At 41.1% G+C, this 18923-nt stretch overlaps 1 protein-coding gene across 1 annotated transcript in view; it reads left to right on the top strand.

Annotated features, from left to right (window-relative positions):
- The first annotated feature begins 423 nt into the window (after window positions 1-423).
- The window catches only part of WNT10B (Wnt family member 10B), a 104608-nt gene continuing 86108 nt past the window's right edge, over window positions 424-18923 (top strand). The window contains exon 1 of the mRNA XM_073663788.1: window positions 424-684. The gene's annotated coding sequence lies outside the window, so the exon portion shown is untranslated. The remainder of the gene's footprint in view (window positions 685-18923) is intronic.

Genomic DNA, 18923 nt, shown 5'->3' with positions numbered 1-18923 from the left:
CAAATTGCCTGAGGAAAACTATTTAAACCTTTCCGATTAATTAAAAGGTAACAATAACCATGCAATGACTTTAGATGTAGCAACGTGTACTTTTTGGTTTAGGAATTCCACGCTTCTAATAAGACGTATCCTGTAAAAAGCAATTTTAGTTCTACATGCAATAGCATTCGATCTTTTGTGCTCTTTTTTGCTTGTAGTTTGCCACCTAGAGCTTTGCAAATTGATGTTGAACTTTGCCCTGTGATCCCTCATTCACATGTCCCCCAAAGCAGCAGGGAAAAGGTAGAAGTCTGTTTGAACCCGTTACACCTTACAGATGGAAAACCGAAGACAGAAAGGAGGAGATGATGTGAAAGTTGATGGAAAGAGGTAAATCCTGGATGGATAGAAGGGGAGTGGAAAGTGACTTTCAGGGAGTGGCTGTGCATTCACTATCCAGATCAACTTCAGACACAGAGGAGAGATTCTGCCAGACACATCCCCATGGTGGCTGCTCATGGTGTGTCTGTCCCGATCACATCTGAGATCACTTGTGACCAGGTGACTAGGACAACGTCACTCAAGAGCGACAAGGGTAGCGGAGAAGTAGAAAAGCACCCACAGCATCCCAGTAGTAATGGAAAGCAACAATATATCCCGAGGAAGCATCTTCAGCACATAAAGAAGCAAGCACTGGAGAAGAAGGTAGGACAATAAGGGGCTTAAGGATAATAAAGAAGCTTTACAGAGGAAGGCGAAGTGAGGAGAACTATCTATCCAAACTGCATAAGTCACTGCCAAGTTATTAATTCTTTGTAACAATGTTACCATTATGTGAAAGTACTATAGGATATAAAGTGCTGCCGCTGTCAACACATTGACACCAGGGAAATACACCTGTCAACATAGTATACGTTCATAGCATACTGAGAGAAATGAGCAGAATGTGGCTTATTCTAGGAGCACATGAAGATTATGTATTTTCAGTGATTTTTACACAGATGTCTTGGCTAAATATACAAAATGTAGTAGAGATGACTTTGTCATCTGGAAGAACTCATCGTGATCTAATATGTTGTCTTTGATTTCATTTTCTAGAACTAAAGATTTTTTATATTACCTTGTACAAATAATGCAGCCCCAATGATCTACAGGACAAATTCATCACTGCTACATTTGTAAATGCAGGAGCTGGATGTTGACGTACAGACATGTCTGGAATATATGTCGACTCAGGGTGGCTGGTACGATGCCACTTGGTTAGGATTTGGCCCTTCTCTCGGGATTTGTGTGCCAAAGCTTTCGTCTGCTTTTGCAGCTGCAATATCCAAGACTCGGTAGTTCAGTAAGGGTTAAAAAATAATGACCACAGGTAGGAAATTGAAGGGAAAAGCAGAAAAGATGTTTGGAAAAACAGAGAAGATTTATAGTGGTCTTTTAATGAAGGCTCCCTGCTGCCATAGTAAAGCAGTCACTAGAGCCATGCTGCTGTAGGCCCATAAAAGGTCCATTTCATTCAGGTCAAAAACGTCTTAACAACTGTGCGGCAGGAATTCTTTACACATGATGTCCATGTCCTGACTACAAGTAACCCCCCATATAAAATGTAAGGTGCGGGGAGGAAATATCGGAAACGTAGTGACTACAATGTTTCATACAACGTACACTGTAGCTTGATCCAGAGTCATCCTTTCATATATCCCATTACGGGGCACACCTAAATACCTCCCACAGCTGGCACACAGTGTCAGTAGGTGTGAGAAACTACATTTGTTTTAATTTATTCAGAATGTCTTGAGAGTTATACAATCCCCAATCTATAGCTGCCATTCTCCTCGTCTCATAGGGAAATGTCCAGTTCTTCTGTGTAAAATGATTTTTAGCATGTATTATTGAATCATCAGACATTCCCTCTTCATGCTTGGTAGCTGCCTTGGATAATTGGATCATTCCTTCATCTCATCACTTTTATTAGATTTCAGTATTAAAGTTGGTTAGATAATTGTAGCCTCAGCCTTGAGGGGCATGCCTATATGATATTAGCATTGTGTGAGCCAGGAGGTATTACAGGACCAGGGTTATGGCTCAGCTCTATGTTAGAGGTGGACTACGTAGATTACGTAATATTTCACCTCTAAGTTTCAGTGGAGACAGGAAGGTTTCCATGTATTCCTTACTGCTAATTATTTTCTAGTTTCTGGTGACTAATAAACAGGAATTACAGCATAAATCATACATATAAAAGCTGGTTATTAAGCAGAAGCTAATACACTATACATACAAGTAACAAATTCAATGGAACCTGCTAGAAAAGGACAATTAGTGTGTGTTCAATTAGTGTATATAGGTTTATTCTCTATCAAATACTATTTGTAATGTCCTGCTTTTTATTGCCTATTATGTAAAAATAAATAGACAGATTTTAGATTGAGATAGATAATAGATATAGATGATAGATAGATGTAGAAACATGCTTGTTATTGCCTATTATACAAAAGTAAATACATAGATAGATTGAGGTAGAGATAGATAGATAGATAGATAGATAGATAGATAGATAGATGAAGAAAAATGTTTTATTGCGTATTATCTAAAAATAAATAGAACTATATAGTGATGATTAGAATCATAATAGGAAATGTATAACGAATGAATATACAATATAAGCTGTTATATCTATTGAAATGTACCAATGTTAAGACTATTTAAATAATTCAGTCAAAATGAGCTAGAAGATTGGTTGATCATTGTCTTTGGACATCTTTAAGAGAAACAAGTGTATTCCCAATTCTTTCATGTCACTCTGGTCATTTATGTGGGACAGAGACCAACAGATCAGAATTACCTTGTACTTTTCTACTTAAATATGACTTCTATAGCATGTACACATGACTTCTATAGGATTTACACATTTGTAGTCTATATTTGGTAGATGTATTTCACTCCAATTTATATATAAAAAAGTTACACTTAAGTATTGAAAAATTGTGATAAATCGTGATCACAATAAATGAATGAATGAATGAATGAATCCCCATGAAAAGTGTTTCACTATTTACTATACACCTGCTGACTGCACTGTCCACTAGCTAGATCTAGAGACGATCAATTGTATCTTTATCTGTAATAATTACACTATAAAGCCATCATCTCTACTAAACAAGAGCTCGTGTTAGTCAAGGCAACAAATATAAAATGGCTTTGTTTGACTTTTCAGCAATTTTGTCTATTTTTGCATTTTAATTCAAATGAAAATCAATGACATACATACACTAGAGGTTTCATTATATATATATATATATATATATATATATATATATATATATATATATATATATATATATATAAGCCAATATCTTCAATGTGTACAGCAGACAAATCTACTGGCAGGAACCCTAGAGTTAATAAGAATAGATCAATCACTTCAAATAGGAGAAGATGTGAAGAACATGAAAAATGCGACATGACTTTAACCAGTTAATCACATACAAAGCATATAAAACACATAAACATATGTATGGCTACTCCTCAAGAAGCTCATAGCAGATGTCTTTTGGGGGGGAAACTGTAACCAAACACCTTACAAGAAATGAGTCAGTTTGGAAGCGCTATTCCACTTTTTGTGCACACCCTCCCAGCATCAATGTAAACTTGGAAAACCTTCAGAGATTAGAAGACTTCTCCAAACTGTATATATCAAAGAATAACCATCACACTGGTTTGAAGATACATGATCCTTTGATATTTGTGAAGCAATTATCCAACCCAAAAATTGCTCCACTTTTGCTTTAATACATAATATTAAATGAGCATGTCCTATTACCGAGAACACATAACAAGATTAAACCTGCTCTAATGATACCTGCTGAGGATTACTCAAACCTCCAGCTAACCAGACAAGCAGGGACACCTGCAGAGGGTACTGAACGGCACTGGCTTTTCAGCAGCCCCATGCAGAGTACTTCTAGTGATGCATGCAGGGTACAGTTTACTATTAAGTCTTTCATAGGCTTACTTGGTGGTTAAGCATTACTTAGCTTTATAGTCATGCTGAGCCCTATTTACTTTCACCAGTGAGTCCCACAGAGCATCATTTAAATATATCAGCATGGAAGTGTTTCTCACATTGAAGCTACCACCATGGAAATACAAGTGGACATAGTCGAGCTTCAGATTTTACACTGATAATTGATGTTACACTTGTTAAATATTTTTTGTTCTATAAATCAAATATTTTGTGCTCCATGACATAAACCCAATTTAATTTATTCTAGGGTATTGATGAGAAATATCCAATTATTATTTATTAAAGTCTGTTTTTGGACCTAATAGAGTGCAGAAAATCGAGAAGAAAAAAAGTTAAATAATGAAACACAAACATGAATACATAAGTATGAACATTTCAGCTATGCAAAATTATATTAATTCATTCATATTAGGATGATGCAAATAAGACTTATCGAAAAGGTTTATATAGCTAATAGTGATGAGCGAGTATGGTTTGTTCACCCTTTCGCCGAGTATACTCGGACAAGCACCGAGTATTTACAGCGTGCTCGGGCTTTAAGTTTTCGTCGCACCGTGAACATGATTTGCAACTGTTTGACAGATTTAATACATGTAAGGAATGCTGGAAAAACAGGCATTCCTCACATGTATTAAATCTGTCAAACAGTTGCAAATCATGTTCACGGAGCGACGAAAACTTGAAGCCCGAGCACGCTCTAAATACTCGGTGCTCGGCCGAGTATACTTGGCGAAAGGGTTAACTGAACATACTCGCTCATCACTAATAGCTAAGGAATTGTATGGTCAAGAGAAACATTTAAGAGCAAAATGTGAGATATTTTAAAAGATCAGATCCAATGGGACAAAACAACCTTTGTGCTAAAATAGTATATAGAAGATGACTGAAGCTGCCCTTCATTACCTTTGGTGGCTGTGTGTTCTAAGTTTTGGAGTAAAAGTAAACAGTTGTGCTTGGATCCAAGCTTATACTAATTGTAAACCGTTTAATTTTGTTAAGGAAAATCAGTTTTGTCACCAAGATATTGTTATTTGTAGCCGAAGAACTGGTAATTGAGGTCACAACATATTGTAAATAATCTCAAAATTTTACAAAAGAAAAGGACACAAAAGCAATTCCAGAGACACAAATGTAACATATTGCATGCTTTATGGTAATCAAGGAATGGCAGAACGCTACTAAATACTAAATGTTTGCAAAGGTTTCAAAAAAATTGCCTATTAATGTATTGATGATGTATATTAAGTTAATTGATAGGAGATCAAAATCAGATTAATTCTGCATAGGCAATGGAAGCAATTTATTTATGAGTTTACTATTTATTTTACTGTCTGTCCTACCTGTGGAATGTAATAATTATCATATTCATGAGATTGTATGTGTGGAATAGAAGGGGTCTAGGGGCTTCCATGGATCATACTTTTCTTTTTTAGTCTACCTTTTGCAGGAATGCTAATATGAAACATTTAATTAAGTGTTCCAATATTTGTCTACAAAATTCCAAAATGTAATATCAGGAAATTAATTGGACTGACCAGTATATAGATTTTCAGGATCCCCTTGAAAAGAATAATTGACCATACTACATCAGTCAAGAACACTTTTTGGCATATTTTTGGCTATTAAATTCAATGAGCATTTAGGTGTTTAATGTGTACAGTATGTCAAGAGTCAACATATACCTTAACTCCAATTCCCTGGTATGCGCCAGTTTGGTTTGTCATTATCTTTGCTGGTCACTTTATATTACAGCATGTCAGCAGGACCTCCATAATCTGCTAGTCATAAGGAGACCTTCCTAATTAAAAGAAATGAATTAAGTGAAGAACGCCTATAAATACTCCAACCATTATTCATGCTTTGAAAGATTTTACAGACTTTTAGTAAACACATCTAGAATAACATTGGTGCTTATAAGAAACATTTCACGTAAAAAAAATTTAGTTTTCACATTGTGGTTCATGAAATACAGAGAAAACCAAAGGGAAGGTGACTAGAGCTTAGAAGTTTCATTAATAAACACATACAGGTCTTCTTTACCTGCATAAAATATCTCAGATAAACTGAGCTGCATTCTCAGTTGGCATCACCTCTAATGAAGATTCTGGCTTGAAAAGACATCCTCATTTGCTCACTGTGTTATGCTCTGCCCCTGAGCATCTCAGTTATTCACAATCCCACCCATATCTCCAATATACTTCCCTCAAGGAACCTTGCTCCTCTTCTCTATATGTCTAAGATTGGCTTCGAAAATATATGTGGAACTGACAAAAGTGCTATAATTTCTGTCCTTATGGATACAGTAGTTAAACACGCACTTACTGAGATAATAGTCCAGACTACTTGGGTAATTGAATGAAATGACTTCTTGTTTGAATTTGTTTGCTCCATTGTTACTGTAGTTTACTAGATAGCTATTTATATTATACTGGCAGCTTTTTTTATTACATTTTCCACTTCCTTTAGCATTTTGCATTTTATTCCCTTTGTTCTAGCACAATAATGCTCATGCAACATATTTGTGAGTGTATGCATTACAATTTACATCATTAGTGATAGGTTTACTTAGTGCTAAGTGTTCAGTTTCCTGCCCTGTTTGGGATTTTTTTCAGTTGCTTTATTGACCAGATGGCCCAATAGGGTCCTTCTGTTTGTTGTAACCTTACTATATCTTATTATGGTGGATTTTAGTGTTAGAGTTTATGAAAAATGAAAAAAAAAATACAGACCCACGTCTGCAAGCTGCAGATTACATAATTTAGCTAACCTGAAGAGGTGAACATCATACATCTCTTAATATATTATCCCTGGGAAACAAAGGCTCTAACCATATGTCTACAAAATCCCAGCTATATTATGATATATCAAACTTTGTTGATAACTTAATCCACAGCATAGTATTGGCATTCATGACCTTTTCTGTAAAGGATGAGCAAGCTTCTCATACCAATTGAAGACAACTCCTATATTAATGAGCCCCCTTGTGGCAAATGAGTGCAAAGGTTGGCCCTTCTATCATCAGTTAATTGCCAGTGATTGTGCGTTATATTCCATCCAAAAAGTAGAGCACCTCTGAACACATGGAAAATGTCTTTTTGATGATAAGTTTTTATTATAAGGCTTCATGAACACTGATTGCAAAATCTACAAGGCCATATAGTACCTCCATATAGCACCAGTACCATTCAAAGACATACTGAGGATTTTTTTAGCACATGAAAAAGTGGCATGTTCCATCACACGTCATATTATCACATGAGTCTAGTGGAGAATAGAGTGCAGTATTGAGGCACCATACGCCGGTAAACATAGAGTATACTATCATTTTACAATTCAACATACAGCACTCCTTAGGGATTACTGTGCAATGCTAATCCAGCAACATGTAATAACATTGCATTGTCAGTAATAAAACACAATTTTATCAACCTATTCTGTAGTAACAGTACATCGTCAGTAAAAAGTAACAATATTAAACTGTTCATGTGCAGTTTTTAAAAATTACAAATTATTGATCATGTTCAGTGTCAACATGCCTTAGTGCCAGCATTATTACTTATTTTGTCATTGGCAGGGTATATTGATAAATAGTGTTATTTTCCCCCAAAAAATGATTATTACTGGAAAAGCATGAAATTCAAGTGAATTTGACATAAATAAACAATAAAATGCACCACCCAGAAATATTATATATGTAAAAATTGAACATATTTTTAGAAAACCCTCCTAAAATGAACACCTATATTGACCTGGAATTGGCTAGAAATACCGTATTTTTCGGACTATAAGACGCACTTTTTTCCTCCAAAATTTTGGAGGAAAATGTGGGGTGCGTCTTATAGTCCAAATGTTGGGGGGTGTATATATATATATGGGGTGTGGGGGGAGCGGTAGCGGTGGAGGAGCGGGGCACAGGAGGCAGCAGCCGCCGCTGCAGCCTACACTGTCCCTGCTGCTAGAGAAAATGAATATTCACTGCTCCCCACGCCCATGGGCGTGGGGAGGGGTGAATATTCATGCCCTTTAATGAGCAGGCACATGAGAAAGCAGCGCGGCTATGCTGTGTGCCGGCTATGAAGGACAGTGAAGTCACTGCTCCCCGCGCACACAGTCCCAGCATGGGGAGCAGTGACTTCCGGCATCTGATCACTCCTTGTGAGCCGCGCTTGGTAATGACATCATGCGCGGCTCACATGGAGAGATCAGTGCAGACAGACAGGACGCAGCGCTGGAGGAGAGAAGAGAGGTGAGTAGGAGTGTTTATTTTTTTTTATGTGCAGCATGATGGGGATTAGGGGGACCATGCATACTAGGATAAGGATGAGGGGGCATACATACCAGGATATTGCTGAGGGGGCCATACATACCAGGGTAAGAATGAGGGGGCCATACATACCTGGATAGGGATGAGGGGTGCCATGCATACCAGGATAGGGATGAGGGGTCCCATGCATACCAGGATAGGGATGAGGGGTGCCATGCATACCATGACAGGGATGAGGGGTGCCATGCATATCAGGATAGGGATTAGGGGTGCCATGCATACCAGGATAGGGATTAGGGGTGGCATGCATACTAGGGCAAGGATGAGGGTTGCCATGTATACCAGGATAGGGATGAGGGGTGCCATGCATACCAGGACAGGGATGAGGGGTGCCATGCATATCAGGATAGGGATTAGGGGTGCCATGCATACCAGGATAGGGATGAGGGGTGCCATGCATACCAGGATAGGGATGATGGGTGCCATGCATACCAGGATAGAGGGGTTCCATGCATACCAAAATGGACGGATGCCAGGCATACCAGGATGGGGATGGGGACCATGTATAAAAGGAAGGGGGGGGGGGCATATATACCAGGATGGGGGATATTGTCAGAATTGGGGGGCATTACCCCTATACCAGTGTCAGCAGAAGACCCCCTCCCCCTTAAAAGTGCATCATGGCCACATTTTTTGCTTAAATTTTTTTTTCATTTTCCTCCTCTAAAACCTAGGTGCGTCTTATGGTCCGGTGCGTCTTATAGTCCGAAAAATACGGTAAATAAAAAACAGGAATAGTTTCTAAAAATAAGTATACATCTCTCCTTTAAACTTGACCTCCCTTTAGGAATCAGAGAATACTTTAAAAAAATTACACATAGTTGAAATAACCAAAAATAAGATTGTTTCTAAGAAAGCAGGTTAACACCAGTATGGACTTCATACCAGCTCCTAAAGCAGTTCTCTTCTGTAAAGAATGTTGTGTTTGAACATTCTGCAATAGAACACTAAAAATGTTAACAGATATTACTTATCATTATCTCCTAATTGAAAGGAATGCTAAGCATAGAAAATCAACAAAAAAATTAAATAAAATATGAAAAAAACTGAAAATCTTCCCTGCGTGTCTCAGAGGTTCAGCCATGACCAATCTTCCTATTTGCGATCTTGAGTGTGGCTGTAGGACAACTGGCTACAGCAGAAGCCTCCCCTCGCTGTCTTATCTGCAATTGGACAAAATATCACTAAGCTACACCCATTTATAATAGGGGGTGGCCACCAGCTGAAGATGGTCTGATTCATCCTAATGATCAGGATTTCTACAAATCTGTTTCAGGATCATTAAGTAAAAAGCTGCTAATTAATAATCTACTTATAGACTATTTCTTGTTTTATTTAAACCATCATTTCAAGGTTTAGTATTCCTTTAAAAAATATATAAGCAATTATTGGTTTACTTTAAAACAGTGATCACTACTTTTCTCAATCTTAGCCTGTTTATATGTATAAATGTAAATTTATGCCATGGTGTTCTTATCACAGGACATGTTTAACTTGCTAAACCAGACTTAGATTATAAATCGGTAATTAAAAAATGAATGTCACGTGAACAAATCTTTCCTACTGCATGAGCTGCTCTGAAATGAAATTACAATATGAATGTATAGTTATGTGCGATACCGCAATCAGTTACACAACAGTATAGGAAATCACCTTTCACACAATTCAACATCAACTCACAAAGATCTGTGCAAATTGAAGAAATTGCTGCAACTCTGTAGTTATATCCAGGCCCTGGTGCTTGATCCTCTGTTAGATAAGAAGACACCAATGTTTTAAATGACACATGTTGGGTGGCCGTCCTTTTACACATTTTGCAATAATGCAGGAGTTTTTAAGTGGTACTTCCAGATTTTAGCTATGCAATTTCTTTCATGCCAGTAAAGTTACATCCATACATCCCCCTTCATTATGGGCAGTTGTGTCATGTCCTGCCTGACTACCAGTTCAGAACATGCTCTCCTGAGTAGACAGGAAGTCACTTTCTGACTTCCTGTGAACTACAAGATGACTTCATTCATCACTTGATTGAGATTCAATGAGTATCTAATCAAAGCAAATAGTATGAAATTTGTGGGCCCCTGCGAATTCAAACAATTTGTGATTCAATTCACGCAAATTGCCAAAAATATGCTCGCTACCCACTTACACATTTCAGGAGATTACATTAGTCATAGATTGCTGAAATGTCCTGAGGCATAACTTTGTGGGTTTCTACATAATGTCTTGCAGCTATTACATAATATAGTATAGCACAGCCAATCAGGAAGGACTATCATAGCTTGTACAAAAGTCTAGGCAGGGAAAGCTGCAGCCGTTTTAGGATGATTTTAGGATAGTGAGAGGACATCAGGGGCTCACAATTCAGCAATAGAGAAAACCCTAAATCAGTTAAAGGGGTAACCCTCAAAAAACAATGAGGTGGGGTCCCCCTATTATTACTAGCCAGCAAAGCCTAAGCAAAAAGCTGTAAACTGTTATTAATAGGCTGGGAACAAGCCTTTCAAATTTATTTATTTAATACACACTACACAGCGGGTGCTGACTACAAGTCTCATCCGCATCGCCTGGTCTCGCTGATCATAGGGAGACCAGGCGACAATGATGAGTTTCATTCAGCACCTGGCGCCTGGGAACAGCAATAACTGTACTACTTTTTCCCACGAACCGGTACGTGTCACACTGATGTGAGCCATGTGTAATCAGTGTGCACATGGGAGTAACGTTTTGTAGACCGTGCTGCTGGAAAAAAACAGACATGTCAGAGTGTTTTGTACACGGACACACAGTCCCTAGAAACACATTGACATGTGCACAGACCCATTGATTTGAATGGTTCTACATGTGTAAGTGTCTCCAGTACATGAGACACTGACGTGTGAAGGAGGCCTTACATGGTTTTTTTTTTCATTCATAGTGCACTGGAAAGCAGAAGCAATTTTCCTATATTTTACAAATTTTTGGGAAGTATATCACTCCCTTCGGCCTGAGGTAGCTTTCAGTGCCTTATTTACTTTTTATTTAATTGTGACTGTCTACCTCACAAGGTGTGTGTGTTGCAAACAATTTTTGTTTTTGACAATGTTTGGCTAGTCAAATATTACATACGTACACACCATACAAATGCAGTATCCTATTTCCTGGCTTTTTAGTTGTATATCTACTTTGTATTTATTTTGTCATTTTTTGGGAAGTAGTAATACCGAACGCAGATTGAAATTGACTTACCTCTGGCAATGTATGAAATGTTTGACACCACAGTCTTCTCAGTTATATCAGAATGATGTTACCTCTAACAGCGACACCAACAGTTTGAGTGAGTGTTCTACAAAGAATGGTCTACCTGATCCCAAAAGACTAAGAAGGATAGTTTGGGGACTTTTTGATTTTAAAAATCATGAAAAGTCTGTCAGTGCACTGTGTTATTAAACTGGCTGCTGGTTACCATCCCTTTCTACGGTTCAGTCACTTTGAGATTACTAAGGCTATGTTTGTGTTAATGAGATTTCAAGGTGTTGAATACAGTCTTAGGAGACCTCAGAGTGTTATATAAATCATTTTAGGGCAATTGGAGTACCTGTGATTTATTGCAAATTTATTCACCACAAATCAATATTTGGGAAAAATTTGCCAAACCTGTCAATTTTAAAATTCAAATGATTTGAATCTCTGTTCTTCACCTATCAAATCTCTCCTGGCAGCTCTCAAACTCCTATGTATGTCTCCATGCAGCTAAAGATATCATCCCAGACTCCTCTGAGTCAGACTGCCATTACATTGGAACAAGAGTAACGTGATAAGACTCTGCACTATCTTCAAGGAAAGAGGCATCATGGAAATGTAGTTTTTATTAGGGAACCCATAGAGGGGAGAAGGAACCAGCATTGAAGATGACCCTGAAATGAAACATTAACTAAAACAGATGTCTCCTCTTCCGGTCCTCACATGGTTTCACAGAAATGTAGCACCCTGAGGATTCGGCTGCTACAGGGGTATTACACCTCAAGCCAGAGGTGTGGTATTCCACTCCCGGGTAAGGATGGAGTGTGGAACTGAGCTCAGTTAGCTGCATACACTACATACATCCCATTTCCGAGGGACAGACCGATGGTACTCCCACTAGGTATATGTGCAGGTACGACAGTGTCTGTCCCTGGCTGGAGTGGGAGGGGGGTGGAACATCCCAGTAGTGTAGGGGCAGATAGGGGGAGCAGTCTGGGTAATGCTAGGAGCTCATTGGGTGCTGGTCACCTGAGCTCACACATAGAGGGAGTATATAAGGTGGGAACCATCTTAGATCAGGGTCAGTCTTCTGTAGAGAGTGAGTCAGTCCTGAGAGAGGTCCAGGAGCGCCTGCAGAGAGAAGAGAGAGAGGAGAAGAGAAGGACCCAGAGGGGGAGAAGAAGGAACCCCAAGAACCCAGAATTAGACCAGAAGGGTGAAGGGTTGGCACGCAAGGGAACCGGATCCCAAATTAGTGGAGGAGAGAAACAACCCTCAGCTAAGAACCGGAGGCTGCGACATTTCATGTGGAGCAGCCCCTCACTAAGTCCACTAAGAAGGCACACCAGGCATAGGGTCAGGGAACCCCGGAGAGGTGCACCCACCAAGAGGCCCGAGGGAGCCGGATATAAGTGGACCCCTGGTGAGAAAGGCCAGTAGAGAGGACAGTCAGAAAGGGAGCTCAGGACCACGCTCCAGAATTGCTTGGGGGTTGGCCGAGTCCAGGACCTGGTGGACGCAGCACGGCTCGGGCGGTCACTCAAGGCCAGAGTGACCAACAGAACAGCAGTAAGTAAAAACCCTGAACTGCACAGCCCGACTCTGAGTCTTCTTACCATCCACACTGCACCACCACTACCACCATCCTCTACACCTGACCCCCTGAGGCTATACCCCTCCCGTTGGGGGTTATACTACCCGAAGCTGCACACATACCACCAGCCTCAGCGGACCCTGCTGCAGCGGCGGCCGTATTGACCGCAAATCAACGGGTGGCGTAGTCGACACAAAGAACAACTAATAACATCTGTAAAGACTGCCACACACTGAGCTTGACACCCTGGGCACGGACCGGGTCACCGCCACTCGGAGACTACAACCCCCATCTGATCCGGCTCCGGGTATCCCCCAAACAACACTGGCCCAGGGGGCGCGTCAGAAACACTAAGTGAGAAGCTGCAGCTACATCTCCCTAAAGGCTCAGAGGAAGCGTGACTCTCACGCGAAACGGCTGTCAGCCAATTTTTGTCTCCACAATCTCTGTAATGGAAGCGCAATAAAGCTACATTTTAACATTCAGTGGTGAGTGCCCCTCAGTGCCAATATAAGGTTGTCCTTCATTGCATGTAATATTCTGTGAGATTGTTGCAATAATAGGATTGGTATATAAATATATTGGATAGGGCGGATTTTTTTCTGCAGATGGTTATTCTCATTGACTTTCAAATGGTTATTCCAATTATTGTAATCCAAATGATAGATCAGGCTACAAGTCCCAGTGTCAACATTCTGTATTCTTTTGATGAATATATCAGAATATTTTGTAAAAAAATGTGAAAAATCTCTTGTCTTTGACCAGTATTTGTTGTGTTATAAGCAAAATGTAAGCTGAGATTCAGAGCGTACATATTTTTCCTGCATTAGAATTCATCCGCTTGCTTAGTCATGTTTAGAAATGCAAAGGGCTAGCAGATATACAGCTCCAGGTATCGAAAGTGTCCAGCCAGCAATTTTCAAAGGTTAAACATTCATTCATCAGGGGACTTGGAAAATAAATAGAAATCTCTTAAATCCTCAGAAAACTTCCTTGTGTATTATTTTTTATCATTCGGTGTGCAAGTTTAAAAAACATAGCTTGTCTAAATCATATGTGCTAATCCTTACAAGCTGAGCTAACTTTTTACCATGGGAAGTCAAAATGTTTTTCTGGTTTGCTATTTTTTCCTTATTATTTTTCTATTTTTTTTTAAAAGACAAACCAAGTATCAAATGCGATTTCTGAACATCAAGGAAATGGAATTTTTTTTTTACAGTTAATCCTACAATATCTGACGCGCCCCTGGGCCTGTGTCGCGCTGCGTTGCGCACGCGGGAGCTTACCCGGAGCCGGATCTTTTGAGGGTTGTAGTCTCGTGGCGGTGACCCGGTCCGTGCCCAGGGAGTCAAACTGAGCGGCGATGTAACAGCGGTAGATGTAAGACGACTACGCCACCCGTTGAATGCAGCTATGGAGCTGCCGCTGCAGGACAGTCCGCTGAGGCCGGTGGATGGATGGTGCAGCGTAGATGGTATAACCCCCAACGGGAGGGGTATGGCCTCAGGGCAGCAGATGTGGATGATGGGGGTAGCAGGAACCACTCAGAGACGGTGCGGTGTAATTCAGGGTCTTTACTGGTAACAACGATAGACCCTCCCGGAGTACTTGCTAGTGAACGGGGCCTGGTCAGTCCTTGAGCAGATGGGATCTCCCCTGGCCAGGCGGAGTTGTAGGCCTCCCAAACTGACTGTACTCTTCTGGCTACCTTGCTAGAAGCGGATATAAGTAGCCCACGTCCCTGAGTGTACCGTGTGGTGCTCACCCGTATGGCCGGTGACTCGGGGCCTTCTAATGGCTTCCGCTCCACGATGGCGGTGCTGGTCCCACGCGTGTGACCGTGCCTTCGGGTTTCTGGGCCAGAGGACCTGAAATCCCCTGCCGGTCGGCTTCTGCTGCTGGGTAAGAGTTAGTCCCCACAGCCTCGGACGCCGGGTCCGGTAAGAAAGCTTCTCAGTCAGGGCGAGCTCTGCAGCTGCCAGCCCCTGACTCGTAGTAGTATTGCTTCTGCTGTTTCTTGTCTCTACTCTCCTTGACTGACTAACCCTGCCTCAGCCCAGGGTTTATACAGGGGAAGTTCTTCCCCTCCCAAGACTGGGCAGGAGGTGTGGCATGCACAGGATCCCTGACCAAAGGACCTCCCACCTGCTCTCAGACATAACATTACATTACTGTGGAAAACCAGACCCCTGGGGTGCCACATATCCAAAAAGACCTTTTTAGATCCATTATAAAGTTTGCCAATTTGCGACAGAATCTCTGATTATATTTTGACGCATAGTAGGTAAAATTGACATTTTATGTAACCAGTGAAAGGTGGCGCTTATTAGCTGTGCATTGCAGAGATTACATAATCCACAATATCTCAAACAAGATTTTTTCTCTACATATAAAATGGTAAAGAGTAGACCTTTATCTCCTGATCTATGTTGATGTTTTAAGCAGGAGTTTGAATACAGGTCATGGGAAAACACAACAATATAAACTAATGACAAAATTCACAAACTCTGCTTAGGCAGATGTATATCTAGACTAGATATAATATATTATCTGCATATTTTGGATCTATTTCATTCTTTTTGGATGTCTACAAAGTACATTGTTCTCTTTTTGTATGCAGAGTGGTTGAACATTTTCTGGTGTGATATAAGAGCTCAGTTGTGTGTCAATGCTGTGAGTCAATCAGATGTCTCCTCTTCTGCTCTTTATTCCTTGCCACTCATTAAAACAGTAAGTGAGAAGTTGCAGCTGCATTCCTTTACTCCCCATCTTCTATTAATTCTTATATACTAGTGCATTTTTTATTAAAAAAGGGAAGGGGTTGCTAAAATCTTTACAGGAGTCAGAAGATATGACATTTTTCATTTTTCTTCACTGTCATAACTTTTTTAAATGCTTTTGTGAACATAGCTGTATGGAGGGTTGTTATTTAAAGGGTATTTTCAAGTTCTTAAATTGCTTTAATTAACTGGACACATGAAGATAAGCAAGTTTTCAATTCACTTGCTTTTCCTATTTGCTACCATTCTCCTGCAACAAAAGCTTTTATCTTTCATAATGTACAGCTGGTCTCCATAGAGCTTAGCCTCCAGAACCTTGGCTAAAGTGCACAGGATTTACAATTTAGAAGAGGAGTTAACTCTTAACTTCTCAGTCAGCTCTCTCTAGCCCATTCATTTTTATACAGCAGTTAGCTGCTCACCTCCCTCCCCCCAATCTCTCATTTTCTAAAAGGATGCAGTTATAAATCACGAGCCCCCAGCTTTCAGAGCAGGTCTGCTAATCTTGGCTCCCTTTTCGCATTGTCCAGCGTTGTGTGCTTAGTTTAAATGCCCCGTTATCTCTATATGTGAATATAGTGATAACAGTGCACTCACTCCAGAACAAACCACAGATAGCTGAATGTGTTACAGCAGAACTTGTACTAAGCTTTATAGTTCTAATACTAGAGTTCTACTATTTACCAGAGCTGTCATACAAGGGAGAGCACCCACCATGCCAGAAACCAGGATGTAAGAAAACTGAGGAGAATGCATTGCTCTGAACTGTTCAAGAGACAACTTGAGAATACCCCTTGAAGGGACAAGTTGAATTTGTATGGCACTATTTAATTTACAGTATAATAAATCTTGAAAAACAGAATGGTGGGTGGAATGGAAACAGCAATTCCAGAATCATTTTTTGGATTTCATTTATTATTTTTTTTATGCTTTACAAATAAAATAATTATTTTGTGAGGAGTGCTAGAACTGCATCAATCAAAATTATCTCTGATCTCAGCATTTGAAGGTTGGTTTTGCTCTATAATATAGCGAGAAAATTCCTCAGCCCTGTACATGAATGTAATACGCCAACATGAGTTAAAGGAACAATTGTAATAGGAGGATATTGGAGTGATAAATGTCTGGTAATAGACTGTTTTTTTACATATTCACAGTATATAACATAAATGCTGATAATGTGAGTTCTACCTCTGGGACCCAGAACTATCTCTATAATTGAGGCACCACAACCTTTCTCTTGCCTGGTGAGTAGTGTTGAGCCACCCCCGTAGTGTTCGAGTTCGGTTCGGTTCGTCGAACACCCGTGTGTTCGCCGAACTGTTCGTCGAACACCTTCGAACACCGTTAAAACCAATGGCAGGCAAACAAAAACACATAGAAACACATAGAAAACACCTTCAAAGGTGTCCAAAAGCTGACAAACTGCTCAGAAGACATAACTAACACATGGAAAAGTGACAAGTACATATAGTCATGCGAAAATAAAAGAGGTGGAGGAGTAAAAGGAGGGGGAGACACAGATATAGGCATGTCATGCCCTTCTAAAATCCAAAAAGTGAGAAGCCGACACGGCCAGTCCGCTCCTGCCCGTGCCACCTCCGTGTCGCCGGGTTTGTGCCAGAGCCGCGGTGAACCCTGACGGCCAGCCCCCCTCTCCCAATACTGGTGCCTGTCCGCTGGTGGGTCGAGCGAGCCCCCCTGTGGTGGAGGCAGCTCTAAGTTTTTTAATTTAAATTGTCTCTCTAATTTGAATGAATACACTTTAAATCCATTTACAAGGATCTATTGGAGGGCAAGTCTCATGCCAGCAGCCGCGGTAATTCCAGCTCCAGTAGCGTCCACTAAAGCTGCTGCAGTTAAAAAGCTTTTATAAGGATCGAGCTCGGCTGTCCACCGCAAGGCATCCTACTGCCAGTCCCAGCCCCTATGCCTTGGGGTGCCTCCTGATGCTCTTCACTAAGTATCCCATGGTCCCGAAGCATTTCCTTTGAAAAAATTAAGTGTCTAAACTACAGGTGGTGCAGCTTGCTTAACAGCCGGGATAATCCGCTGACTAGCAGACACTGCTACTAGGCACAAAGTATTTCCTGGGCTAGATGCAGTTAAAAATTTGTAATTAGATACTCTCGTTGGATGCTGAGAAAGCATTCCATAGAGTCTCCTGGCACGCCATATATGATTCTCTTAAAAAGCTTGGGGTAGGGGTCTAGGGGACCCTTTAATAGCCAAAATCACGGCCCTGTATCGCAATACGTCACCTAGGCTGAAGATAAATGGAACTGTAGCACCCTGAGGGCTCGGTTGCTACAGACGTATTGCACCTCACCCAGAGGTGTGATATCTCACTCTCAGGTAAGGATGGAGTGTGGATCAGGACCCGACACCTGCATGCATTACACCACATTGCCGTGGGGCAGGGCGACCAATATGCCCCTGAGATGGGCACGACAGTCCCTGTCCCTGGCTGGAGTGGGGGGAGGGAACACTGAGGAAGGGGAACCCTGTAGTGCAGGAGCAGGGAGGAAGCAGTTCCTGGGTGCATTGAGAAGGGAGTATAAAAGGTGGGCACCATCTTAGTTCAGTGCAGAGAAGTCTGAGCAGAAGTGGCAGGGAGCAGGGGCTCTGCATGAGCTCTGCTCCGGAGGCGGGCCTAGTAACAGAGGCCCAGGCCTGGAAGAGGGAGAAGGAAGGAAGAGGAGCGGAGAAGGCTCCAGGAACGAGGAATGAAGGGATCCCAGGGGTGCGGACGGGCGAGTCGCCACCGCACGCCCGAATCCACCTGCGTGGAGGGGTCAGGCCAAAGGGGGAGACCGGTCCCCGAACTAGTGGAGGCAGGAAACGACCCTCAGCTAGAAACCGGAGGCTCTGACATTTTATGTGGCGCAGCCCCTCGCTACACCCGCTAGGAAGGCACCACATAGGGTCAGGGAAACTGGCGCCAAGTTTACCAAGAGGAGGCCCGAGGCAGCCGGACAGAAGTGTTGGTAAGAAAGG

Source organism: Phyllobates terribilis, unplaced genomic scaffold (assembly GCF_046119375.1).
Source record: "Phyllobates terribilis strain yellow unplaced genomic scaffold, ASM4611937v1 Scaffold_2__4_contigs__length_985480577, whole genome shotgun sequence".
Classification (NCBI taxonomy): domain Eukaryota; kingdom Metazoa; phylum Chordata; class Amphibia; order Anura; family Dendrobatidae; genus Phyllobates; species Phyllobates terribilis.
Note: the sequence above shows the minus strand (reverse complement) of the source record. Positions and strands in the feature narration are given on the sequence as shown.